This window comes from Schistocerca piceifrons, chromosome 6, assembly GCF_021461385.2.
Source record: "Schistocerca piceifrons isolate TAMUIC-IGC-003096 chromosome 6, iqSchPice1.1, whole genome shotgun sequence".
In the NCBI taxonomy this organism is placed as follows: Eukaryota; Metazoa; Arthropoda; class Insecta; order Orthoptera; family Acrididae; genus Schistocerca; species Schistocerca piceifrons.
The window spans coordinates 241,519,303-241,547,260 of record NC_060143.1 but is presented as its reverse complement, the minus strand read 5'-3'; the positions used below and the strand labels follow the sequence as shown (position 1 = coordinate 241,547,260).

The following is a 27,958-nucleotide window of genomic DNA, read 5'->3' as shown; positions in this document are numbered from 1 at the left end:
ATGATTAATGGAAGCATTGTGATGCAGGTAAAGAAGTATGACATTCACACTATAATCGAACTGAAGGTGGTGTTCATGATCTAGACGAGAAGTCTGCCAAGTATTCAACAGAGCAACGTACGCAACACATCGATAGCCAATAACATTGTTTTTCCCATGTTGGACGTAAGTAGAGTGAATGCCTTTGTCTTTCACAACTCTAACAGAGACAACACTGAAGTCAGCCACTTTGATTTTTTTAAGAATCTTGCTATCTGATAGGTGACACCACAAATGGAAAGGCGAGTCAACAACCTCTTGTATATTTCCTGAACGTCGTGCGCGTGTTCCCCGTTTTCTTAGTGTAGAGGAACCAAGAGCAGAATTCGTTATAAAATAATGGGAAAAACGCAAAATGTGCCCCACCTGTGATCCAAAAAATGAAGAGGAAGGCGGTCTATGCTTGCCATTGTTGCAAAAAACCAATCTGCTTTAATGCTCTACAAAAATTCACAGCAGTTGCAAAGAAAATTTCTCATAAGAAAACTAAAAGCCTAATATCAGTGAAATTTTTACTTATTGAATGTTTTATGGTACTTTTCTTGCAGATTTATTGCTACATGTGCAATAAACAATAAAAACACAACAAAAGCAAAATTTAAAGTCCATGGTATTCGAATTTTTACAGCATTAACATAAATATGGAATTTTACGCTCTATGTGTAGTTTCTGCCTTTAATGCGTTGTTTTATAAAAGCTTTAAAGTTTATTTCAATATATATTTTTGTGTGGTGTTAATGCAACCTTTTGCATATAAAACTGAGTTGTTTCACTGAAATTGCTGAACGCAATTTTTATGGCGATTGAAATATACCAGTCTGTCAGATCGCTCCTGTGACAGAGTGCGACAACAATATGATCAGGGAAGCTAGGCGTGGAAAGCCTTCTTTTCTCACGATCTGTATGTTGACCGCTAACATAATGACTTATCATCTTAGAGACTGTTGTATGATCATCTTCTGTTTGCCCATTTACATGTGGATGAAAGGACTTGTCCATAACTTGCGAACGCAACGTATACGGCAGAGCTGTTATATCAAATCAGAGAAGAGCTTCGTTCAGTGGTCAGAGAGTAAATTGTGGTTCCAGTTATTCACTATAGGTAAAGCAGCTGTAGCAGCCTGCTGGTCAGGACTTGCTGTCATAGATATGAACCACCAAAAACATCAGTAATTTTATAAATATACTGTTAAATGGACCCTATTATTTGAAACTGATTTGATGCATGCGCCAGCCTCTGAAGAAGAATTTTTTTATGGCTCGGACCGTCCCGTTGTGCACATCGTTCACAGTTTCGTATACACAGATCCACATCACTTTGCTCATCCACCACCAAAATTTGTCAGCCACCTTTCTGCCCATCGCGCTCCAACCACCATGATCTGACAACACAATGTCTTGTGCCTGTTGCAATACTTCTTTCCTCATCGGCCTTGGAATCACTATGAACTGTCTTCATTTTGTTAACCTGCATGGAAAGCCCTCGGACGTTGTGAACTGCAGCTGCGACCTAAATTCCTGACAGTCTGCGTCATCTCCCTGTCCTCTCTGCATGTCACTCACACTTTTCGTAAGTGCTTGCAGTATTGAGATCTAGCTACTGTAAGTATCCATGTATGTGTGTTTCCTCCCAGGTTTATGAATGGCTCACTCAGCTTAAGAGCCCACCTTGTCAATCTGCTAGAGGTATCATTCAACCCCAATAGCCATTTCAGTTAAGCATGATCCTGTTGCAGCTTTCAGTGTCTGCCCAAACAGGTAACATGAAAAGTAACTCGAGAGATCACTGTCAAATTTTCCTTCTCTGTGGAACAGTAATAGCATACTGCTCAGTTCATCTGTTGAGATTCGTACACCACAGGACTCTCTTTACCATCTACAGAGTGTTCCAAAAATGACCGGTATATTTGAAACGGCAATAAAAACTAAACGAGCAGCGATAGAAATACACCGTTTGTTGCAATGCATTTCCTAGGCTTTATGGCACGAAAACTCAATCTACCATTCTTTCGAATGTGGCTGCTGCATTTTTAGGCCCAAACAGCATCCTGTGACATTGCAAATGCTCCCAACAGATCATAAAAGCTGTTTTAGTTTTGTCCTCCTGCATTAGCTCCATTAGGTGGTAACCGCCCCACAAATCTTTTACGGAGTAGTATTTGAGTCTCCCTAACTAATTAAGCGTCTCGAAGATATTAAGCATCAGGTTGGTGTCGGTTATGTTTCTAGAATTCAAGTATCTACAGCAGCAGAAATAGCGATACTTCGTGATGCCGTACTTCAATTTTTACAGGACGAGGTTGCCCCCAGGTACGATCCCTGTGTTGTATGATGCCTTCTAACAGCCGTCGGTCGATGAAATCTACAATGAGTGCCAGCAATTGTTTCGGTACGCGGAATAGTTTCCTATAAACCTAAACAGTATTCTCAGTCTGTATGTGGTACTGGGTAACGAGGATCATGGCTAATAGACACTGTGCGTAAGTTGTGACAGTAGTGGTTTCATAGTTCACTGGTCACTGCACAGCAGAGGACCCACTTTGTTTTGTAATGTAGAGTCACTGACGGTATGTTTGTGGCTATGGACAGTACACAATCCATCTATATCCTCCTTATCCAAAATAGAGAACTTGGTAATCATTAAGCATCTTCCTAGACTCGCATTATCCATACCAAAACTGTCCAGGCTAACCGGAACCATACATTCGCAATTAACTTTGGAACTTAGTAATGATTCCTCCTGCTGATTTCATGTGAGTCCTCCACCTCCAAAGTGGCTGACGGTCCTGTCCATTAGTACATGGGTCTTTACCGTCCTCTTTTATTTGAAGTGGTTTCTACATCACCAACAGCTGACTTGGGGAGCATTAGCAGGGTTGAAATGTCTATGATGAATTTATTACTCAGGTGACAGCCAACAACTAGTCCATGTTCGAAGTCAATGAGCTCTACAAGGTAGCCACTCTGCTGTGACAAAAAAATACTTCTCCCCAAATATTTTACTCGAAAGCTCATCCTCCTTTGACATGCAGTGATCAGTTCCAGATTACATAGGAATGTGTCGATACTTCAGGTCAACAAATCTCTGTCCACATTAAACGAAATCCGTAATAAATTACCATATGGTACATCAAAACTCTAACAAGTTCCCTCCATGTTACAGCAGATTGTAATTAATTGCCCCCTGCTACAGAGAAACGATAACGACTTGCCCTCTATGTTAAGGCAAAAGTATAAGAAGTTCGTCCATCTTTCAACAGTATGGTTACTTTTTATCCTCCACACTGACTAAAATGTATGAAGTTGCCCTATGTTATAGCAAAAAGGTAATATGTTTCCCTCCACATTGCAGAAAAATGTTAAAAAATAGCCTTCCATGTAATAGTTAAACTGTAACAAACCGACGCTCACTGAGTATAAAATTCTGGTAAATACTCCATTCGAAGGCAGATGAGCCGATCCTGTACACTGGGAAAAGAATCTGGCATTTGGTTTGATAATGGGTCTTGTAGAATACAGAGATTTCAACTAGTAGCTTCTTCACTATACTACTATATACTAATGATTAAAGGGCATTAGGATAAGCCCTACTTTGTATTGCACAGTTGTTTATTATTTGTTGAATAAAATCACCCACTGTTAGTGAAGCTAGCCACTAAGGATTGATGGATAATGACAGTCACCCGGTAAACTAACTGTTAATGGAACAACGTTATCCATTTTCGTATATTTTTTATCTTTCATCTTTAGAAAATATGTAAGGAATAATAAAGACAAATGGAGTGAGAAGTTTTGTAAAATGGAAATAAGCTGTTGGTGACGATTTTTACATTAGAAAGGCTGCTGAAAATTTTAAAATATCTTTCAGCAAATTGTAAATCAGATTAAATAGTGGAAATGGTTTGGACCTGAGGTTAGGAAAGACCCGTGATTTTCCTCCTGTACAAGAAGAAGCTTTAGCTGATCATGTTAACTCACCTAAAGCTACAGTGTGTTGGGAAATGCGATCACCTGTGAAGTGCAGTCCAGTATAAGTTTTATTTGATGGAGGCAGACATATGTTACAACTTGAATAGCTACTGGAGATGTGTCACGTACTTACACAAGTTATAACGATTTAGTGTTTACAATACATGATACTCTGAAAAGTGTGGAAGAGGAACAGGAATTTATAGTATATTTATACGTTTCCATATTGTGACAAGCGATTTACGTTTCAAGACAAAGTTAATTGCGTTGTGTTTCAACAGTTTATTTACGAGTTTTCTTGGAAGACGAAGTTAAATGTGATTTTAGTGTGTTTGTGAAAATGTAAAAAAATAGATAAATACAATGTAAAAAAAACGTTAAATGTAACTAGTAAGTTATATATTATTGGAAATTTAAAACAGCAATAAATTCAGTTTTAGAGTATTTTGGTTGGTTATTTTCCATCAGAAATATGTTATTTTGTTGGTGCTTCTTTCAAGTAATCGTTACAGGAAGAGAGAGGGAGAGAGAGAGAGAGAGTTTTAATTTGAAATAATGTTAAAATAGTTGTCAATCACCACCTGTTAACAGACATCTGGATATATTAAGAAACATCAAGCAACTTATGTAACGAACTCTATCTCCCTCCCTCTCTTTCCCTCCCTCCTACTCTCTACCCCCCTCTCTCTTCCTCCCTTTCCCTCTCTCTCTCTCTCTTTCCCTCTCTGTTCAGCATTCCAACTACATTATGCATAATATGTTTTCCAGGTGTATGTGTGTGTGTGTGTGTGGGTGTGTGTGTGTGTGTGTGAGTGTGAGTGTGTGTATATGTGTGTGTGTACAACCGGCCGCGGTGGCCGATCGGTTCTAGGTGCTTCAGTCCAGAACCGCGCTGCCACTACGGCCGCAGGTTCGAATCCTGCCTCGGGCATGGATGTGTGTGATGTCCTTGGTTAGTTAGGTTTAAGCAGTTCTAAGTCTAAGGGAGTCCCACAGTGCTTAGAGCCATTTTTTGTGTGTAAACATAATAGATGAAAATGAAGACTATCGACAAATACCTTTGTACATGACACCATTTTATTCAGTTCAATGGGAAATATCTTTGTATATGGTGCAATTTTCGTGCACTTCTAGCAGACGCTACACAGTTTCTTTTCGGTAATACACTGGAGTCCCCTTAATCCGGCCATTCCTGGCACATATGGGTGCCGGATTAGCGGAAGTGTCGGATTATTGAGTGCCTGAAATTTATTTTATTCATTTATTTTCTTTTTTATTTACTTTGAAAACAGAGGAGATATAGTGTACTGTACTTTATTAAACCCAAGGATATAATTTTTGAAACACAGAGGATATACTTTATTAATTTCAAACATAGTCATTGGTTGTACAATATACTGTGCATAATTATATAGTCGTATCACTCACTATGAAACATGTTCCTAATTTTCAACGGTCACAATGATGATATGCAACGGTGGCATGCTTTATCACGCAACCGAATTACAGGCATTAAATCGGTACTGTATGTATCTGGTTGTTGCATAATGCACTCCAGCACCAGCAGTATGAGAAATCTTCATGCTCTCTCCTCCTGTGTCCCCTTCTTCATCACTTTCATCATTACTTTCTTGCACCCTTTTGATTATTTCTTCGTCTGTTAAAGTTTGGTCCAAATCTCAGTTTTCATCATTCAGTCACTTAGTAACATCTTCATCATCAGTTTCTTCTCCTTCTGCAAGGTTGTGGAACGTGTCAAAGTAATTGATAATCCCGAAATGACTGACTCATCGCTGTCACTCACTACTAGATCCAACTCGGCATCAATAGATGGCCACAATTTTCTCCAGCTCTCCACTTTATCCTACGCTTCGGCTGCTTGGAAAACTATATCACGCATGCTAATTCCTCTCCATGCCTTCAGCATAGACTCGATAGAGTCATTTTCACTTTCGTTCAGCAAGGAGACGAGAATTTAATGTCGATAAAGTCGTTTAATTGATTCCAAAATTCTCTGGTCCATGGGCTGAATTAGGGCTGTCAAATTGTGTGGGAGAAAGAGAGAATGTATACTATCGGACTTTAGAGAAACATCTAAAGGAGGTCTGGGAGCATTTCAATTATAGGGATACCTTCAGTGGAAGCTTTTTCTTCTTTAACTCTTTTCTTACTGCTGGTACAAACGTTTCATGCAACCACCGAGAGAATATTTGTCTGTCCATCCTCGCTTTCTTCTGAGCGCAATACTGCACTGGTAGAGTATTTATGTCAGTGTGGTGAAAACAACGTGGACGCTGGGATTGTTCAATCACCATAGGTGGTAGTTTATGACTCCCATGTGCAATGCAACACGCCATTGATGTTAAGCGCTGTTTCTGTTGCCTGTAACCATAAGCTTTCTTCTTGTTCTTGGCAGCTAATGGTTTTGAAGGAAGCATCTTGTAAAAGACTCCTGTTTAGTAAGCATTATACAAGGCAACAGCAGTTAAATCCTCTTCCTCTGTTACCTTCCGTTTCTTGCTTACAAACTCATCAGCATCCTTATCGTTAGCTGAGTGACTTTCGCAGGTGACCGTCAGCTGGCGAATGCCATGTCGTTTTTTCCCGTTTGATAGCCAACATTCGCTCACTGCAAACAATTTACTACCGCCAACTTGTTTGTTAAATGCAGGTGCTTTTTCCTTTATAATCGGGCCACTAAAAGGAATTCCTTTACTGCGTTGTTGTGCGAAACATCTATAAACAGCTACGTCCAGTTCTTAAATCTCACTCTTTCGCATAAACTTTCGTTTCCCCAACTCACTATCCATTTGTGGTGAGTACTATCGAATAACATCTTCTTTCTTTTTGGTTCATAAATAGTTGCTGGTCCAACATTGAACTCGGCAGCAATGGCTTTCTGCGAAGAACCTCACTCTAACTTATATAAAATATCGTTTTCTGCTTGAGGTCTAGGGTAACGTGTTTCCTTTTAGAAGACATGATTCCGAACTGTAAGGAAAGCTACAGTTTCAAATACAGTACATAAAGCATTGTTTGACTAAGGAATTGTTGCGCACGATAATTCGTTGAGTACCTGTTTTTGGATGTGCATCGAATTATTAAGAGACCGGACTACTGAGGCCGGATCAGCGAGAGTCTAGAGTACTATGAATTTTCGAACATGAGACCAATTTACTCAATTCATTTGAATATTTGTGATCTGATCGTTATAGTATGTTGTCTGTTTCAGTTTACTGTCCTCTACCATACTGTACTGTGATCATCTGGTTCATTTTAACGACTGCTGCTGATTAGCTGGAGGGGGAGGGTGGGAAGGTGGAGGGGGAGCGGCATGACGACATCATTGAAAGAGTGCAGGGCGTGTCACGTGATGCTTAAGACAATGGAAAGGATCCTTGTCATGATAATGAATTCGTTGATAAGATGGTATGGCATGTGGCGTCATAATCGTAAACAAAACTTTTTGACAAGGTGCGCTAGAGTTGGTTTACTGATACTACTCTTTTCCGATATGTTCGATGTATACTTTTTCAATGAATACATTGTTCACAGGAATGAGTAGAGAACTATTATCTTTATAATCCTACAACAAATTTCGGTCATTGATACTCGTCTTACCGTCTGTAGATCTTATTTCTTTGTAAATAAGGGGCGTTGAGTAGATCGTTTTTATTGCAATTTTACATAATTTTACTTTTATTTGTTCACATATCTAGACTGATACAGCTTAAGTACACAGTTCAGAGTCAAGAAAAAATCACGACCTAATACGCCACAGAGCATGGAACTTATGTTATATGAACAGTATTGGCAACGTACATTTTGAGAGGCAATAGTAATTTCAAAAGCCTGTAATTGGAAGATCGTTGTCAATACAAAATGTTGTTGTTGTTGTTGTTGTGGTCTCCAGTCCTGAGACTGGTTTGATGCAGCTCTCCATGCTACTCTATCCTGTGCAAGCTTCTTCACCTCCCAGTACCTACTGCAACCTACATCCTTACTCCCTCTACGATTTTTACCCTCCACGCTGCCCTCCAATACTAAATTGGTGATCCCTTGATGCCTCAGAACGTGTCCTATCAACCGATCCCTTCTTCTGGTCAAGTTGTGCCACAAACGTCTCTTCTCCCCAATCCTATTCAATACTTCCTTATTAGTTATGTGATCTACCCATCTAATCTTCAGCATTCTTCTGTAGCACCACATTTCGAAAGCTTCTATTCTCTTCTTGTCCAAACTATTTATCGTACATGTTTCACTTCCATACATGGCTACACTCCATACAAATACTTTCAGAAATGACTTCCTGACACTTAAATCTATACTCGATGTTAACAAATTTCTCTTCTTCAGAAACGCTTTCCTTGCCATTGCCAGTCTTCATTTTCTATCCTCTCTACTTCGACCATCATCAGTTATTTTGCTCCCTAAATAGCAAAACTCCTTTACTACTTTAAGTGTCTCATTTCCTAATCTAATTCCCTCAGCATCACCCGACTTAATTCGACTACATTCCATTATCCTCGTTTTGCTTTTGTTTATGTTCATCTTGTATCTTCCTTTCAAGACACTGTAAGGAAGATACAAAATATGAATAATAAAATATTGGAATTACGTAGGGACAGAAAGCTGTTTCATAACGTCTTCTCCAACCTCTCAAATCACACCGACAGAACGGCAAAAGTAATAGAAAGAAAACGGTACGAGATGAACTTCTCTTCTTGCGGAAGATGTTAGGTAATACAAGCTCTCCACACAACATGACGTGATTCATCTGGCGCCTTCAACGCGGGTCTTAAATATTCATCTCTTTGCACGTTCGCTGACAGGTAACCGGAATGAGCCCCCGACAATGATCAAAGAGAAACGCCGGTACCACCTCATACGTCATTGTGAAGTACCTGTGGCATGACGATGATTGTGTGGCGGAATGCTGAAACCCAGCTTATCTCCCTTTACAGGTTGACTACCTTGATGTGTGTCGAAAATAACTTTTACCTGGAGTTTAAAAAGTGATTTAAAATTAGTAGCTTATTCGTAGCTAGATAATTTCATGAAAACTGTCCAGTAACAGCTGTGTCCAAAAAACTCTGCGGAGAATCTTTTTACAAGTCATATTTGTCAGGAAAATCACTGCAGTAGGAGCTATTTCAAAATTACCTCAATACTTCAGTTTCTGACTATATTATGCTTCACTTAGTACACATCTCTCCTTTATTAACAGCCACGTTTTATTTACTCATGTTGGTCTGACTGTATGACCCATATCTTCTGTCCAAATTAAATGTAAAATGTAACCAGTATCTGCCTACAGTGTAGCACGAAAAATTACCGTCCCAATCGTTGACATCACACTGGAGCACTTTAAGAGCTCCTACTCAGAACTGTGTGGGCGGCACTTGCAAACGATTCAGATGCATTCCGATTAGACTGGTCGGCAGTCATTGTGTTAACAGCAAACGCAGTTAACGTCCGACACTCTACTCCCACTGACTGGAACTACCTGTGGGATGAATACCGTATCAACTTACAAGCTAAGAACATTAAGCTCTATCCATTTCTTAACATCGGGAAAGAGGACCTATATTTTACAACACCCTCTGTATTTGTGAGTTCTCACAGTACATGACGCGTCTAGTATCAGAAAGTCACTAAATGAACGAAAATGAATTGAAGTTATCAATGTGAAGCAGAAGTACATCTCTATCACGTGAGAAAGGAATGTGCAACGAAATCAGCTTCATGAAACAGTGCATTGAATTCTTGGTCGTGCAACAGAATGAGTGAAGTCACGCAGGAAGTGAATTAATAACTGGCCATGACAACGAACGAGCAACTATCTCCTGTCGCAGTGTTTTTGTCAGGAAACTTTTGTTGCTAGATTCCACAACAATGTGATCATCCTAGTAGGCAAGATACTTCCTTATAATGTACATTCTTTGATTTAATGTTATTTCATTTGGACGATTTTGACACAAAGTTTTTGCACCAATTTACGAATCTGGGCGCTTTTTACCGTAACTGATACGAAAGAAGTCCTATTTCCTGTGTGCTAATATTTTGTCCATATTGTGTAGTGTAACTTATATATTGTACCTTACACAGTAATGAAAGGCATTATTCTTTCTGTGTCTATCATTTTAGACACAGAAAAAACCTCCTGCAGAAACAGTTTGATCCTAAGTGATAAGATCTTCCGTCATTGCAGTCACATAAAACGATAACATTGTGACCAGTAAAACAGCTTGCACTGGTGATGAGGGTTCCAACACAATCCCTGAAGTCTGCATCAGTGGTTTACATGAAATTTCTGATATTGTAATCCTAATGAGAGCAAACTGAAAACAACATTTTTAAACAGTATGTGTGAATAGTGTCTCTCATAATAACGATTCTATTAACATTCTTGACTGCTTGAAGATAATTCGCTTTGTATTGTCTTCAAGATCTAAGCAAAATACAAAGTTTTTGTGAGAGGAATCCTATTTTCTGTTCTCCTCAGTATTCTGATGTTCTTCTTGACAGGTTATTATTCTATTAATGTTGAATTATTTCCCTATTGCTGTAAAGAAAGGTAATTACACAGTCACTTTTTTCCATTTAATTGCTTTTTTCACAAGATTTTGTGATTTATAAGGGATCATGTTCTACAACAAATCGTAAAATTATATTAAAACTGGAACAAAAATGGCCTAGTCAAAACTTAATTTAACAAAAAAACGGGATAGTTATGAATCCGATTTCATAAAACTGTAGAACCATTAACGACGTAACTATGAAAGAAAAATGTTTGTGACCATTATTGTTTTGTCTGTAGAGGTTTTTCATAGATACAAATGCGCTCAGTGACTTGGCCAGTTTTGATGCTACACGCCTCATATCTAACGTTGCTAATTCCCCTTTTATACAATGAAATAATATCTAGCGATTTTGAGACGAGTATTAATGATGGAATTTCCTAGGATTATAAAGTTACCAGTTCCTCAGTTATTTGCTTGCAGAAGATATCTTCCACTGTGGTCAGTTTTGTGACAGACTGAAATACTCGTTACTGGAACCACGTCACAAAATGGGTCAAAGAGATGATAGAGACACTTTCCAACTAATATCTGCATTACCAAAGCTATCAAAAGATTTTCAAAAATTCGCAAGAGAGTACTCACTTATTTCACTACACCTCTTGACGCCATGTCCCATACACTAGGACAATCCCTCTCCTGCCATTCTGCAAAGTAGTTTCTCTGGGCGTTACTATGATCAGATGGGGCTGATCATGTTCTTTGTCTAGCCAATCAGATTATTTTGCAACTATTCTCTTATTACATGACACCCACAATCCCCAGCGTAGACCATACACAGCTGGAACGGACGTTTTTCCTAGATATCATTCCTTTGCTTGGAAAATCTCATTTTCTCCTTTAAGTGTTACCGTCCTGTATTTTGTGGACTGTATGTTTTGTCATTATCGTTTTCGAAGAACCCCATTACATCAGTAAGTATTTGCTCTTACTCCAGCCTAATATTGTGCCTTAAGACCACGATTGGTCCAGTTCCTGTTCGGACGTACCATAGAGCGTGGGGTAGAGCTCAGTGGCGTCAATTGGGCTCTGGTTCCAAGGTGTACAAGGGCCATGGCTATGGTGGCTGGCGGTTGCTGTATCTGGGTGACTGGCTGAGTGTCGACTTTGGCTGAATTACTAGAAATTACCTTAAGAGTTTAATTCGCAGAAACAGTACAGAATTTCAGAGTTCACTATATATATATATGGTATATGAATAAAAAATAAAAATACACAATAAACACCTAGTAAGTTCTGTAGCACCCTTTGGAGACAACTGTACAAGAAACAATTGTAGTGGGCCAAAGCGGTTTGTGGTGCAGTTTGTTATTGCAGGGTGACTACATCAGGGACATGTATGCACCTAGAGGCAAACTTATTGTTCTGCTTTGTTTGATGGGTACTTAACCTCCTGCTCTCCTTTGTTTGATGGGTACTTAACCTGTTGTTCTCCTTTGATTGAAAGGTACTTAACCTATTGTTCAGCTAAAAGGACCCTTCCTTTAGATTGACCTGTTCACCATCCCCTCCCACACCCCTCCCTCCTCAGGAAACCGCCAATCCACCCCCTCTCTCTCGCTGCTACAGGCGCACATTGAGGTCTGTGTTATTGGAATAGCCACTCTCACACTTAAGAATTTGATTGACTACTTAATTCAATTGATCAATTAATTAGCCTCTCCCCCTCTGGTCAACCCCCTTCCCTCCCACCCCTCTCTCAGAAATTGGCGGTAAGAAGTCTCAGTTGACAATGTATAGAATACTGTTTAGTTATTTATGGCAGTATGTGGAATAGAGTGTATTTATTTAGTAAAGGAATTTGTCTGTAAATCGATTCTGTGAATGGAATATTGTTTTTTTGAACAATTTATGGAATTCGTGTTTGAAGTTGGGCCACCAGTGGAAGGACCTGGTCCTGGGAGACGTGCATCACACATGCACACACACAGACATACAGAAAACGGAGCAGATGCTCTGCAAATGTGGAATATTTGGGGTGGAGGCGACTGGAAATGCAGTGCTATACTATGCCTCATGAACAGTGCGTTTGCGCTAGGTGTTGGCAGCTGTACTACATTTACAAGAAATTGTAGAAAACGGAACGAGAGGTTATTTGAAAATTGCATGGGTAGAATTGACATAAACAAATCAATAGAATTGCCAAAATATGTATAAATTTAGTGAATATACACCGAAATGTGGGGAAATTGAGGAAGTATAGCATATGTTCTGGTTGGCGCAGAACAGTTTGTACATGGGAATACATATCTCACAGTAATAAGAATCTGAAGAAATGTCGACATGGAAGAAAGGGAAACAGTCACTTTATTTCTGTCAAGGCAGCATTCTACTATATGTCTATTGAGGTAACAGTGATACTTGTGGGTTGACTACTGTATTTGACACTTGTCGGGAAGACAGAGAGCCATCTGTCTCTAAACTTACTTCATTAAAGGATGATGTGGAGTGGATGGAGTGGTCATGAGAAACTGATGATGCATTCTAGAGAGAGGGAGAAGCTGCTGCAGGTCTTGTATTCATTTTTTACTGATGTTCTGTCAGGATGCATCAGTTGTGTGAAATAGCCTGTGTTAGACTTTATATAACCAAGTTTTCTGTGTGGCTCCTAGAGCAGTGTCTGCTTGCGGTCGTTAACAGTAAACATCTCGGCATCAGAGGAGATCCATCTCAAGTGTGGTGAACTGTGACACATTCCTCTAAACAAACGAAGTGTTATGCGATGTACTCCATTCTCCTGTCGTATCTTGGGTGTAAAATCGATACTTCAGTTTTATGACTGAGTTAGCGATAGGTGCTTGTGAGACACTGCAGTCCCCATGTATTCATCTGCTTGACAGATGTGCTGTGTACAGAGTTAGTGGTAACATGACTTGTTGTTTCACATGTCACACACTGCTGCTATGCGTTTGTCTGTTTCCTTGTAACAGGTATTTTGCATTACTAACGATCATTTTATATAGGACTGATGTGGGCATAGTATAATTTCTGAAAGCTATATTGTGCATGTATTACACAGAGGCACTGTTTTAAGGAAGTAGTTCTTTCTCATTTCACAGTTTGTTACCATAGTTATTGTAGAGAAACCTGCAAGAAAGATGAATGTCATGCGCTGGAAATATATTTTTCACATTGGAATATTGATAGCGCTGCATTCCATATGACTGATAGGTCTGAAACTCAAGTGGTCTAACATTACAGCCAGTTTTAAGTGCAGAGCCGTGTAGCCTTATGAGTGTATGTGTTTATGCTCTCTCTTACCAATACCCTCCTATTACTGATCCCAGACACTAGAACAATATTTTAAAATTGTTATCGTAGTTGATTTATGTTAAATGCATCATTCTCCATCTGTTGGAGCTCCATCATGCATAAAAATCAGCGGTTTCTTGTTCTCCTTAACCGTTTGCTGTTACATCACATCACTTTCAAATCTGTTACTAGACACTGATAACGAGTACTAACCTCCTCGAAATGGGCACATCTGGAGAAATCTTGTGCACTTGGATGGGCGAGGAGTCGGCAAGTTCCATTCATTCAAGAGATGTGGAATGGAGTGCTGTACTTCTGGTCGGCTGCAGATTTGATAGGTAATGGTGCTGCTGGGTGAGTTGGTCAAAGACAGTGCGAGGGGGTCTTTCAGTCTCTAATTTTATCCTAATACTGCGAGAATCCTCTGTGACTCCCATCCACATAGAGATAGAACGTAAATTAAGCACTATGCTCGAGGTGCCAGAAATATGTAGAGCTGTGTGGTATACTTTGATGATGTATGTGTTCGGGAGTTAACAATGAATGGACATACTGCACAGTCATGTATCTACTTTCGCAGTGATACTACCAAACTAGAGAAGGGACGGTTTAGCTATGATACAGGAATTGGGAAAGATGCTGTCGTAATTGTTCACACTATCAACTGTGATGTTTATTACTTCAGTACATCGATGGTGTCTTTTTCATCCCATCTGTCCACTGGTAAGCTGTTGGTTACCACATAATGACTGACTGACATCGATTGTTTGAGCTGAAGAAAGAGTTATGGTGGAGAGGCAACACATTCTGGGGATGACTAGCACTAAAACAGTGATCGCGTACATGACTGCAATATGAGGAATCAGTTGAAATGGAACACAGAGCGATCAGCTATTCAGTCACTATGACAGATGAGTTTAAATGCAGTGGTCGTCAATCTTTTATTTAAAATCATCCAGTGGGTCTGTAGTGTTATGGTAGCAGCAGTGACAACATGACTTATACCGTGTGACATCTAGTTTTCTGTGAGAAACAATGGATCAGAAAGCGTTTATGTCAGTTTAGAACCTGACACAGACCTTGAAGTCATGGCAGAAAAAACTAAATGTATGACAGTGCACAAAGCGTTTTACAGCAGGATAAACAATGTTTCAGACAAATTACACAGGGTTCACAAGGAGAGTCTCTTTGACTTATAGTACAATTTGTGGGATACAGCGTTTTCTTACAGTACAAGCGAGGCACCTTTACACTGGTCCAATGCAATGGATCAACAGCTTTATATTTAATAGTATCGCCACATGTGCTCTATGCTGGCAAGCAGATGATATTTATTTTCGATATATGGGTAGAGAGGGATGCGATAAAAATCTTATATCAACTTCTCTATCGAATGAAGTTTAGTGGAGCTATTATAGTTCATAAGTTTTCTCTGTTGGATGGTACGTTATAACGGAGATAGCCAGTTGGGGTGATAGACATGAATGGGCCATGAGGAATGTGGATCGCTTCAGACAGCAGTAGTTGTAAGTGACACACACCACAATGCAGTAGTAAAATCTTCCTTCGTCTCCCAGTTCCCGCACTGTCCTTTATACTACTTCGTGTCGCAGGAGCTTGCTTCATTTGGCAGACCTTACACATCGTGCATAGTTGGCTGAGCTATGACAGTATCTTCCCGTTACCATCTAATGGTCAAAACACAGTCCTACAACACTAACTCAGCTTAGCCTGTTTCTACATGGGATGCAGAAGGTGATAGATACAGCTTTCTCCGATTTCTACTCAGTTCCGACTTAAATTGGAATGATAACATGCATACAGCTGCAGAAATTGCAGCAGTTGCAAGATGCAGAGGGACTACTTAAAACGATGTTGAAATTTTACTATAGCAGATAGGTTTGAGAAAGGTGACTCGTTTAGAGATATGAGAGTACCAGAAATATGATTTACTAGTGGTTGTAATCATTAAAGGACTTCTCCGTAGGATCCAATACAGGTATGTGGCTGACTGGAGTGACTTGATTCCAAATCCCAGACAGCATTTCTAGCGGATAGCGTTACACTAGAGATCTGAGAAGCTAGTGTACATTTCTTATGACATCAATCAGCACACCATCCACTGTTTGTGATCCTTCTTAATCAACCATCGCCTATAACCCAGTTGATATATCAATAAACCTCTGACGTTGCATCGAGACGGAATGCGTTACAAATACTGGATAAATACCGAGCCGCGGCGGCGTGAGGGAGTTCTGTAGCCGAATCACTTTCAAAATTCGGTAATTTTATCACGAGGTTGTACCATCAGCGACGGCTAACCACGCTGTTGAACTGATACTATACACTCCGGCGATCACCATCTACAGTCAGTGTCACGGTATTTGTCTGGAAAAACCACTTCATTCAAAGGTCATGCTGTACCTTGATTTATAAAGCCAGTATAACTTTTCACATGGATACATGTGTGCATCTGTAGAACCTGGACCATTTCTGACAGTAACTCACAGTAGTTGTTGAGATCGGCTTTTTTAACATGTGGCGGTTTGTAATACGATTACACCTCTCTTTTGATGACAAAGTGGGACCACTCGCAGAAAAACTTATGAGGCATCGTTGATTTTCGGTCAGTATTATGCCATATCGCCAGCAATCAGTTATTGACGAAGTATTATACTTAGTAGTAAGGGATGGGTGATAGGTTCGCCTTGAGCTTCAGGCTTATAAAGCATGTGTTTGTGTTCCGACATGTGCAAAGGAAATGACTATGTCGAGTCGTAAGGTAGGAATCGATTTGACATGGAATACTGTGACAGAAAAGGGTAGAGTATGTTAAGTCATAAGAGTGGTACAAATATTTCTGTTTCCAGAGCCACAGCTATCAGCAGGGTTAATTTCCTATCCTTGGCTCATAGTCGAATGTCATCCAACTGAGACCACAATCGTAACATTTAATTGTAAGTATAGCAATCATATATGTGACCGATTTCCTAGGACGATTCTGTTTATGAGTGCGCGGCTGGCCGGTGGTGGCCTTTGGCTTGAATGATTCACATTTCCCATTAACGGCAAGAGCCGTCTGAATGGAAAGGCTTGTTCGAATGCAGGAATGTAGCTGACTTGACAATGTCGTCCTCTAGACGGCTGAATAGCGAACTATTACTTAGTATATGTTGGACAGCTTTCGTGATCGTGTGGAAATCTGAGAACATTCAATATTGACATGTGTTTGCACTGTACCATTATTCCCTCCCATATAAATTGTGTAGTTCACTGCTTCTTCACATTTCCCATCTTTATGTGGTTGAGAGAACATCGATTCTAGTGGGTGTTGAGTGCATCTAGCAGGAGAAAAGACAGATGGAAGACACGTTTGTTGGTTCTCAAGACATGAGATACATCTTACTTGACTCTGTAAATTATATGGATGGTATGGAATCTGTTATATCACCAACATCGCTATTCGCGAGTGGAAATAACGGTTTCCTCTATTTTTTTTTTTTTTTTTTTTTTGAGTTTTGATGTAAAGGCCTTAGAAGGCAGCGTAAGTTTATAATTACTCAATGGCATACAGCTACTCCGCCTAGTTAAAGCTTCAGGTTTGTAGAGAAATAATTTCCAGTCCATATCTTCAGAATTATGTTGTGCGTGCGATCGGTAGCATACTGCTATGTGCTTGATATAGAGAAGTTTCGCGTAAATGGTATAATATTCCGGCAAACCATGTAAAAATACATATGTTGTTGTAATCCCAGTGTGTGGAGGTGTGTGTAGAAAGCAAGCAAGCAAGCAAATAGGTCGGGGCCAGAAGCAGTGACGCCTTTGTGCGGAGGGGAACCGACCCAGCCTTTGTACAACATCTTCGTAATATATGTACGAGTGTCTGGTGGTCGCTACTGCGTGTCCTATCGTGAGGGATTTATAGTTTCAGCACATCGATAGCTGTAAGGGGAATGAAAAAAAAAATTACATGAAAAATTATGAGCAGTGTAGATACTGAGATTCGTACCAGAAACATGGTCGTAAAGAGGAGACATATTCCGTATGTTGCTCCTTGTCAGTCCATGGCAGCAATCCTAATATTTAATTGTAGTTACACTGATAAATATATGTCTGGTTTCCAATATTCTTGTGAGTCTGGAGATGGCTGTAGAAAGTGTAGCAGCAAGCAAGCGTGCCATTCTTTGTACACCAGTTCAGAGAGTCCAAGAAAGCCTTCAACTTATGATGATTTGGCTTGTGGCTCTCCCCGGACAGGTAAACAGTGAAATAATTGCCAGTTTCCACTCAGTAGCCTTCAAGACCGCGCGTGTTGCATGTATACTCTGTGGAAATTTGAGATGATTCAATATGACGAGTGTTTGAGGTGGGATTAGTGACAGCACTCAAACTCCTACTACTCAGATCCTCCATGGGTAAGGGGTCTCTCTGACTGACATGCAGTTCTGTGGCTGCAGTCATGGGCCACATTTACGCCAGCAGTTTCCTCCCTCTACATTGCACTGCAACACAGTAATTATGTGGGATGTATTTGACGATCTGTAGGCCACTTTTCAGGGTTATCCGTCAGTGCAATATGGCGATCTGTACAAAATAGTTTTACCGCTAAAAGTCTCGTGTGCAGAAAGAAAAAGGCAGACAGTGCTTCCACATTGGTAGCATCAGTAATTTGGCGGGTAAATTCAGTAAGAGCTAATCAAAATGCTCCATTTATTCACAAGACATCCTTTGTGCTGGCTTGCAGTAGCCTCTATATAGCGGGGAGAATGTTTGCATTTCAGAGATATCCATTGAAAGCATGACTTAACACATGATGGACGGGGGGTGCCACATTTGGATCATCAGGAAGAATGCATTTGGTGTTATTCGAATCTATTTTCGTAAGCAGGTCCTGTTAGGACAGGAATTTCCATGTAGACAAGCTGGGACATAACGAAAACTCCTACACAAGAGACTGTTAAAAATTTCTGTGACACTTTTCGAATTCTGAGATGGGACTGATAAGTAATGGAGGGGCTGTCTCGTTAGGTACGCTAGGGAGAATGCACCCTGTATTATTCTGGGAAGCATTGCATCAGATTTCTATAGTGCATTAAGAGGGGGACTCCGCTGTTATTTACATAGCCATGTGATGTCAGTATAACATTGAGAATATTTCGAAGCGATGTGTCAGCCATGCTTGGGAGGTAAGTGTGTGCACATCTAGATGCAGCTCGCATGTCCTGTTAGGATCGCTAGGAACAATGCAGTCTGTGCTATTCTGGGAAGCATTGGAACAGATATCTATAGTGCGACCTGTTACATCAGTATTCACAGGTAGAGATATATGGCGCCAGCAACGGTGCCTAGGTGAACACATATTTCGGAAGGTATTTCTCAGGTGTCATGTAGAAAGGGATGCCGCCGTCTCATGCGTGCCTTTGATAGACTGCTAAACTAATATGCTATACATACATACTAAACAATATGCTATACATTGTCTAAATTGTTTGAACAGTATTCCATAAACTGCAATCGAATTCCCTCCAAATGACCAATCAACTGAGTCTTTTTCCTGTTAACTTCTGGGAGGGGGTGGGAGTTGAGGATTGCTTACCAGAGGGGAGAGATTAATTAATTGATCAATTTAATTAAGTAGTCAATCAAATTGAGAAGAGTGAGAGGGGCTATTCCAACAACTCAGACCTGATAGTGATCCTGTAGCATCGAGGAGGAGCGGGTGGGTTGGTGATGAGGAGGTGGGGAACCACAGGTTAAGGACCTGTTAATCAAATGGAAGGATCCTTTTACTGGGAACAATAGCCCTTGAGTGCATACCTGCCCCTGATGTAAGCAACCCACAGTAACAAATTGCACCACAATTGGTTTTGGTCCACTACTAACAATATTGTATACCTTTGCATCATTGACATTTCAGAACAATTTTTGTTCATTTTGCAGTAACCACCTAAGTATTCAAGTGGAACTATGATCAGCAGCACTGAATAAGCCATTTACTGTTCATATGCTGGATATTTTACTATCTTCTTTATTTTTTAAAAAAGAAAAAATTAGTTTACCAACATTCTGTACAGATAAATGATACAGCTCATACATTTGGCGCAGTCAATAGCCTACACACCTTAAAGACAAACATTTTAACTCACTGTTATTGTTGTGATCTTCAGTTTTGAGACTGGTTTAAAACAGCTCTCCATGCAAATCTATCCTGTGAAAACCAGCTCTTCTTTGCACAACTACTACAAGTTACATTCATTTGATCTTGCTTAAGGCAATAAAAAGGAATTACAGGGTCTGCTGCATGAAATGAATAAAATTAATAAGTACAGAATGCGGACTGGAAGTAGCATGAAGAAAGACGAAAGTAATGAGTAGTAGCAGAAATCACAACAGCGGCAAACTTAACATCAAAACTGGTGCAATTGGCAGCAAGTAGTCGCCCAGGGTACTGGTCTACATGTTCACTGCTAATTACCTCTCATGGTCACATATAAATTAATGTACGCGTGTTTTCATCAGGTTGTACATATGAGTTATAACGACTAAATTCTGTCACGTCTGTAAACAGAGCACTGTCAAGAAATTATGGGTCTTTTCCTGTCCTTTGCACAATCTAGCATATAAACTCAAGCAGAACTGCCGAATCAGATGGTCCCAAGGCCTGTACTCAGGACGAAGAGTAAAGGCATGTGGTCACTCAACATGTGGTGAATACTAAGTTAAGAGCCGGATGCTCCTGTATTTGCTTCAGGTAGGTTCTCAAGGAGAAACAGCACGGCTACTGCGAAAGTGGCTGGCTGTACGCTCCGTCCGTGGTCTGCCGACATTGAATATCCATTGAACCGCCTTACCAAAAAATGGAGCGGTAATGTCCTCTCGATCATAGACTGCACTTCTTCTTTGGTAATCAGGGATCAGTACGTAGTCGGACTCATCACCGAAGACAATTGTACTCCATTCAGTCAGATAATGGGTCCCAATAACCAGGAGATGCTGTGGACAGCAGTGGGATACCAACCTGATTCTCACCCACCATTTGACCCGACAATCAGGAGTGACTGTTTGGCGTGCCACTTCATCTCACATTGGGACCTCTTTAATTGTTATTCGCTCTACCTTCCAGCACAGTGTACGACGACGATATTGTAACTTCCATTTTGTGGCCTTTATGGAAAACCACCCTTTGCTTACATTTAAGCAAGATAATGGCCGTCCGCTCACGGCGAGAGTTTCTACTGCTTGTCTTCGTACTTGGAAAACACCATCCTGGACAGCAAGTACAAAAGATCTCTCCTGAACTGAGAATATTTGCAACACTATGGGCGGGACCGTCCAACCAGCTCCGGATTTTTACGATCTAAACCGCCAATTGGACAAAATTTGGCACGATGTCTTCAGTAGGGCATCCAACAAGTCTATCAGTCAATGCCAACACAAGTAACTGCTTGCATAGGAATAGAGGTGAACCAACGCGTTATTGATTTGCTCCACTTTTGAAGGTCTTACTCTCGAATAAATCACCCAATTTACTATGAAATTGTAATCATTTGTTTGTTTGTACATAAGTTATACATCAAATCTGATGATTTCCATTACATTTAGTTAATTCTTTTTTTGTATTAAAGTGTTTACAGGCTGAACATTAATATAACTGACAAACTGCAGGGACGGATTTCTAACTGGAAATGAGGAAAGAAGGTCCTTGGAAAAATGTGTCCAGAAATGGATGGCGTGCGTGCAACGACAGCAAATTGTCCCAGAACACAGTACAGAGCTTCATCGTATCCCCGTTACGACAGACGTTGAAAGTGGCGTCCATGGGAAGCAATGCATGCGTTCACACGTCGCATTATGGGTTTCCACACTCTTTCGCTCGTTCCGGCCTCTCCCTGAATAGTTACAGGAGTCGTGAGTACACTGTTGAAGAGTCCGCACATTAGGAACTGTTTCAGCATACACACCGTTTTTCTGCGTTGTATCCAACGTCCGGGGATGATGTTATTGTGGTGTCGATGAATTGTAATGAGGAAGTGAGGTGGTGCTCCGTCATATATAAACCACATAGCATGTCGTACTGCCAAAGGCACGTTGTCAAGCAGTGCAGGCAGGGTATTCCACAGGAAGTGCAGGTGCGTTCTTCCGTCGAGACGTTCTCGAATAATAACCGGTTCAACTATGTGGCCACCAAGAATCGCTGATGCTGGACCAATGCTGATGAGACGCCTCGACCATTGCTCAAAGGTGGTAGCCCACAGATGAAAATTACACAGACTGTAAATGGTAGTTCTGGTCAGGGCTGCTTGGTCAGTAAAGAGCACTGATGACAGTAATCTAATAATTGTGATAGTCAGGCGCAAAAACCATCGACAACAACCGTCCTGTGGAGGGATATCCACTGCTAATAATCCTTGCATTCGTTGCACGTGGTAGAGATAGTGACGTCGGCCGGCCACTTGCCTGGAACTTGTACTAGGGTTCGTCTCAATATCCTGCAGAGCCCAGTCCTCTAAACGTGCTGTACGCACAGTCTGCCACCTCCCGGCATATTTGCCTGTGCGAAAGGGTCGATGATCACACAAACGCCCAAAAAAGGAGCTTGAAATGTTTTGTGATTTGGTTGGTGTCTGTGAGGGTACTTGTTTTGGTATAGTCGTACTGCCTCTTGACCGCTTTTATCAGCTTCGCAGTACACAAACACCATCTGGGCTTGTTCTCGACATGAATGCCGAACCATTGTGCTGCTTACAGTACGCTGCTTCAACTCACAACCTGCAACACACGAGGAGCACGCTGAACATGGGCAGAGGAAATTTCATTCGGCAGCACCATCTACCATGGCAACGAGTCATTTCCGGACACATGTTCATAGGACCTTTTCTCCTCCATTTCCAGCAAGAACACCGTCCCTGTAGTTTGTTGTAGATAATAAAAAGGGACTTAAATGACTCAGGGAAACATTTAATTATAAGGTGTATTAGATCACCAAATGGTACAAGGACGTCCCATTACGTCCTATGCTGCGGTGCTTGCCAATATCGGAGAGCCCTTGCAGTAGTGACAATACGTAAGAGAAAAATGAAATTTATGCTGGGCAGGGCACTCAACTTAGTTAGTTCGTTCAATAATGTCCTACGGTGGTGTAACGGTTAGTATTTCTGTCTAACGCGCCGTACTCGCTTCGGCGGTACATATACTAAAATTGAACGATGCAGAAAACATTAGCATGGCCCCTGCGCAAGGATGACACGCAAAATCGTGAAGCGTTCCACATCTTTCTTCAGCTGGCAGTGCAACGGTAAGTGTGTGCACTGTAGACAAACGTCGCGAGTTCAAATACATTCACTGCTAGCATCCCCAAGGATCATTTCTGACAAGTTGTGGGGAAGATAAAACAATTCTAATCTGGGGTAGAGGAGGCGAAAAATGGGTTACTAAAGTAATTTTAACTGACGGTCATCAAAGGACTATCCGTCAAGTAGCACGGTCTCCTTGCGGAAACTACCTAGCGTCAGCAAGTTTCGACGCTACTGTGGCTATTTGGGATAAAAAAATCAGGAGAGTTTGAATGTAATGCAACGTTAGAAGGTCATGAAAACGAAATAAAAAGTGTTTCCTCGTCAAAATCGGGACAGCTACTTGCAACATGCAGCAGAGGTAAAAGCGTTTGGGTGTGGGAAGTTGCAGAAGATGATGAGTATGACTGTGCAGCTGTCAAAAATGGTTCAAATGGCTCTGAGCACTATGGGACTTAACTGCTGTGGTCATCAGTCCCCTAGGACTTAAACTACTTAAACCTAACTAACCTAAGGACATTACACACATCCATGCCCGAGGCAGGATTCGAACCTGCGACCATAGCAGTCGCGCGGTGCAGCTGTCTTGAATGCACATACGGAAGATGTTAAGAAAGTGTTGTGGCATCCACATCTTGATATATTGGCTTCCGCCAGTTACGATAACACTGTGAAAATTTTTAGGGAAGACCCCGATGACAATGATTGGATTTGTGCAGCTACTTTGAGTTCTCATGAGTCAACTGTTTAGGGTTTGGCTTTTAATCACACAGGCTCACGACTTGCAACATGTAGTGCTGATCTAACGGTAAAAATTTGGAATGAATACCTCCCAGGTAATTCTGAGGGAATTGTGACACCAGGAACGGATGCTGTGTGGAAATGCGTGTGCACATTGTCAAGTTATCGTACAATTTATGATATTGAATGGTGTGGGACGACAGACCTCATTGTAACAGCTTGTGGTGACGACAATATCAGAATTTTTAAAGAATCTCCTGGTTCTGATAGAAATGCTCCGACATTCTCTTTATTGCACACATGCTATGGAGCGCACTCACAAGATGTCAACAGTGTTTCATGGAATCCTACGTTTTCTGGTTTATTAGCATCTGCAAGTGATGATGGAGAAATAAAAATTTGAAACAACAGTGATTATTAAACAGATGAACAGTTCTGGTAACTCTTGACCTAGACATCCCGTTGCTGCTAATGCACAGTGACAGACAGATAAAACAGTTTGAAGCACATGCATATGTGTCATCATATCTGTGAAGGCAGTAACTGCTAGTACACATGTTGTCTCTGTTTCCTTTTTTATGGTTATATAATAAAGATGTTCCTTTTTGTTTAGAGTATAAAAAAACGCGCCAGCAGACCCGGGTTCGAGTCCTGGCGGCCGCCTAAATTTTAATTCATTTCGTCTGCTTCGATCATTATCGTAGGTTTTATTAACGTCCACCCCACGTTTGTCGTCAATGAAATTTTTGCTTCGACCATTTTTCACAAAAACGTGTACGTTTCCAACGCTAAATGATGTTTACTTGAAACTTTTGACCTGAGGACGTGCTGACAGCAGTGACTCGCAGACCGGGAGGTCACGCTCGTCGGCGGCGCTGTGGCGCGCTGCTCGCCACGGTTTCGGTGGCGGCGTGTGGACGCGGCTCGGTCAGCAGTCTCAGCGCGGCGGCCAGCAATCAATCAGCTGGCGGCGCCGGCCCGGCCCGGCACACAAGACTATCTCGGCCTCCAGCCACGGCCACAGCCGCAGATAAGCCCCGCGCGTAATCCGTCATTAGCTGGTCTGGCGTCCCCGCTGTGCTGCGCGGGTTGCCTCCCTATCTGCCACCTGCGCTTCCCAGCCTACGCCCCGGTCACAAAGGCAATACTCGCCGCCCTGCCCCGAGGTCGGGCCGGCGGCGATCGCTAAACAAGGCGGCTCATCTACACCTGCCACAGAGAGTAATTCTGAAATGTGATGTACAACTACCGTTTAGCAAACCGTGGAATAGAAACATGTGTGAGGTTTGTGTTTGGTTGTAGGAAAGGTAAAGGTACCAGAGAGGCAGCTGTGACGTTGCGGTTGATAAGCAAGACCTGTACTTGAGTACTGCTCAGCAGTGTGGGATCCGTACCAGGTCGGGTTGACAGAGTGGATAGAGAAGATCCAAAGAAGAGCGGCACGTTCCGTCACAGGGTTATTTGGTAAGCGTGATGGTGTTACGGAGATGTTTAGCAAACTCAAGTGGCAGACTCTGCAAGAGCGGCGCTCTGCATCGCGGTATAGCATGCTGTCCAGGTTTCGAGAGGGTGCGTCTCTCGATGAGGCATCGAATATATTGCTTCCTCCTACTTATACCTCCCGAGGAGATCACGAATGTAAAATTAGAGAGATCCGAGTGCGCATGGAGGCTTTCCGGCAGTCGTTCTTCCCGCGAACCATACGTGACTAGAACAGGAACGGGAGGTAATGACAGTGGCACGTAAAGTGCCCTCCGCCACACACAGTTCGGTGGCTTGCGGAGTATAAATGTACTGTAGAATGTAGATGTAGAAGAGTGAAGAGAAATCAAAACATGTTCACAGCTTATTGTCTGCACACTATGTTAAGAAGGTAAGTACCAAAGTAATACATCAAACCTGTGAAATTAATGGCAAGGTGGGTAACATTAAAAACGCATTAGGAAGTCCATTGTTCACAAGAAAGAGCAGATAGGTGTAAATAGTACAGCTAAGACCTCTGTGAGGAGGGGTCCGATCTCACGTCTATATTGACTCGGATTCGTTGGTGAGCGGCCGACAATGACTTAGTGCCGGCAGTGCTGGTTCACTTGTCTTGCTGAGTTGGAATACCCTGTCTGTATTAATCAGGTCGTTATTTATGCACTACTGGACATTAAAATTGCTACACCAAGAAGAAATGCTGATGATAAACGGGTACTCATTGGACAAATATGTTATACTAGAACTGACACGTGATTACATTTTCACGCAATTTGGGTGCATGGATCCTGAGAAATCAGTACCCAGAACAACCACCTTTGGCCGTAATAACGACCTTGATACGCCTGGGAATTGAGTCAAACAGAGGTTGGAAGGCGTGTACAGGTACAGCTGCCCATGCAGATTCAACACGATACTACAGTTCATCAAGAGTAGTGACTGGCGTATTGTGACGAGCCAGTTGCTCGGCCAACATTGACCAGACGTTTTCAATTGCTGAGAGATCTGAAGAGTGTGATGGCCAGGGCAGCAGTCGAACATTTTCTGTATCCAGAAAGGCTCCTACAGGACCTGCAACATGCTGCCGTGCATTATCCTGCTGAAATGTAGGGTTTAGCAGGGATAGAATGAAGAGTAGAGCCACGGGTCGTCACACATCTGAAATGTAACGTCCACTGTTCAAAGTACCGTCTATGCGAAAAAGAGGTGACCGAGACGTGTAACCAATGGCACCCCATACCATCACGCCGGGTGATACGCCAGCATGGGGATGACGTATACACGCTTCCAATGGGCGTTCACCGCGATGTCGCCAAACACGGATGCGACCATCACGATGCTAAACAGAACCTGGATTCATTCGAAAAAATAACGTTTTGCCATTCGTGCACCCAGGTTCGTCGTTGAGTACACCATCGTGGGCGCTCCTGTCTGTGATGCAGCGACAAGTGTAACCGAGCCATGCTGCTGCAAACGTCGTAGTACTACTCGTGCAGATGGTTGTTGTCTTGCAAACGTCCCCATCTGTTGAGTCAGTGATCGAGACGTGGCTGCACGAACCGTTGCCTACCAATTCTTGAAACTGGCCTTTGCACTTTGACATTGTTTGATAGACTCATCATTGGGGCAGACCTCTGTGCCAAGCATCCGGCTTGCCATTCTTGCATCGCAGTTCCAAAGAGCAGATTCCTACTTGACCTGGGGGATACTCCGTCAGTGGCGGTCTATGGCCCCCACGCTCCCACACATATAGCAATCCACTCCAGCTGCCTGCTGGACATTCTGAATTTGGCCATTTTCAAGAATACTAGATGCAGTTTTTGTTGGAAACAGGCATCTGACCATCACCCATGGTCCTGCATCTTACTGTTGTAGCTCTGTTTTTAGATGGTCTTTTACATTGACTATCATGGATTGAGACAAATTTTCCAGGGTCTTCAACAACACCACAATCTGCTTAGTCCAGTTGATTATCTAACCACGAAAATCCAGGGCTTCAACCCCACCTTATTGCACGAACTGAAAATCTAGAAGAACCCCTCCTGCAGGCAGTGTAAGCAGTTTTGTGACCCTCAGGATAAGCATCACGTGAGGTGTCTCTGACGTGAATTCTGTCACGGTCTCTTTGATTGGAAAATGGAGCAATGGGAGAATAATATGTCTGCCTTTCTACTACAATGTAAGTCAGAAAGGGCTGTTGATCTGCAGTGAGGACAAATCATCCGATCCGCAAGGTGGATTGCTTATGATGTCCTCGATATGGTGGAAACTACGGCCCATGCATTTGAGGCCCAGAAACGACTGCTCGTCCAGTACGATAATCCTGATGAACTCTAGAATGAACACAATACTCTGGCGGCCGTTACCACTTTCAGGCAATGACCACTTCTTACCGCAGCTCACATTATGTCCCTGACAGAAGCCCAAAGGATCCTCCAGCGGAAGCGTGGCTCCTGGTTTCAACAGCATCTTAAACGGATACCTCTGTTGGCTCTCGTGCAAACTAGTGGTCGCATTCACCGTCGTTCTGAACTCCTGTCTCACAAACGGTCTTCCACCCCACTGCCACCCCCCTCGTCCTCTCGCGCACACAAAGTGAAA

The 27,958-nt window shown here is 41.8% G+C and overlaps 1 non-coding gene and 1 pseudogene across 1 annotated transcript; both read left to right on the top strand.

The window, feature by feature from the left end:
• On the top strand, nucleotides 1-24,278 carry LOC124803251 (annotated as a pseudogene).
• Nucleotides 23,011-23,116, top strand: LOC124803836. Its single transcript, XR_007017310.1, has one exon. It is a non-coding gene; the product is annotated as a U6 spliceosomal RNA (small nuclear RNA).
• Nucleotides 24,279-27,958: the final 3,680 nt, after the last annotated feature.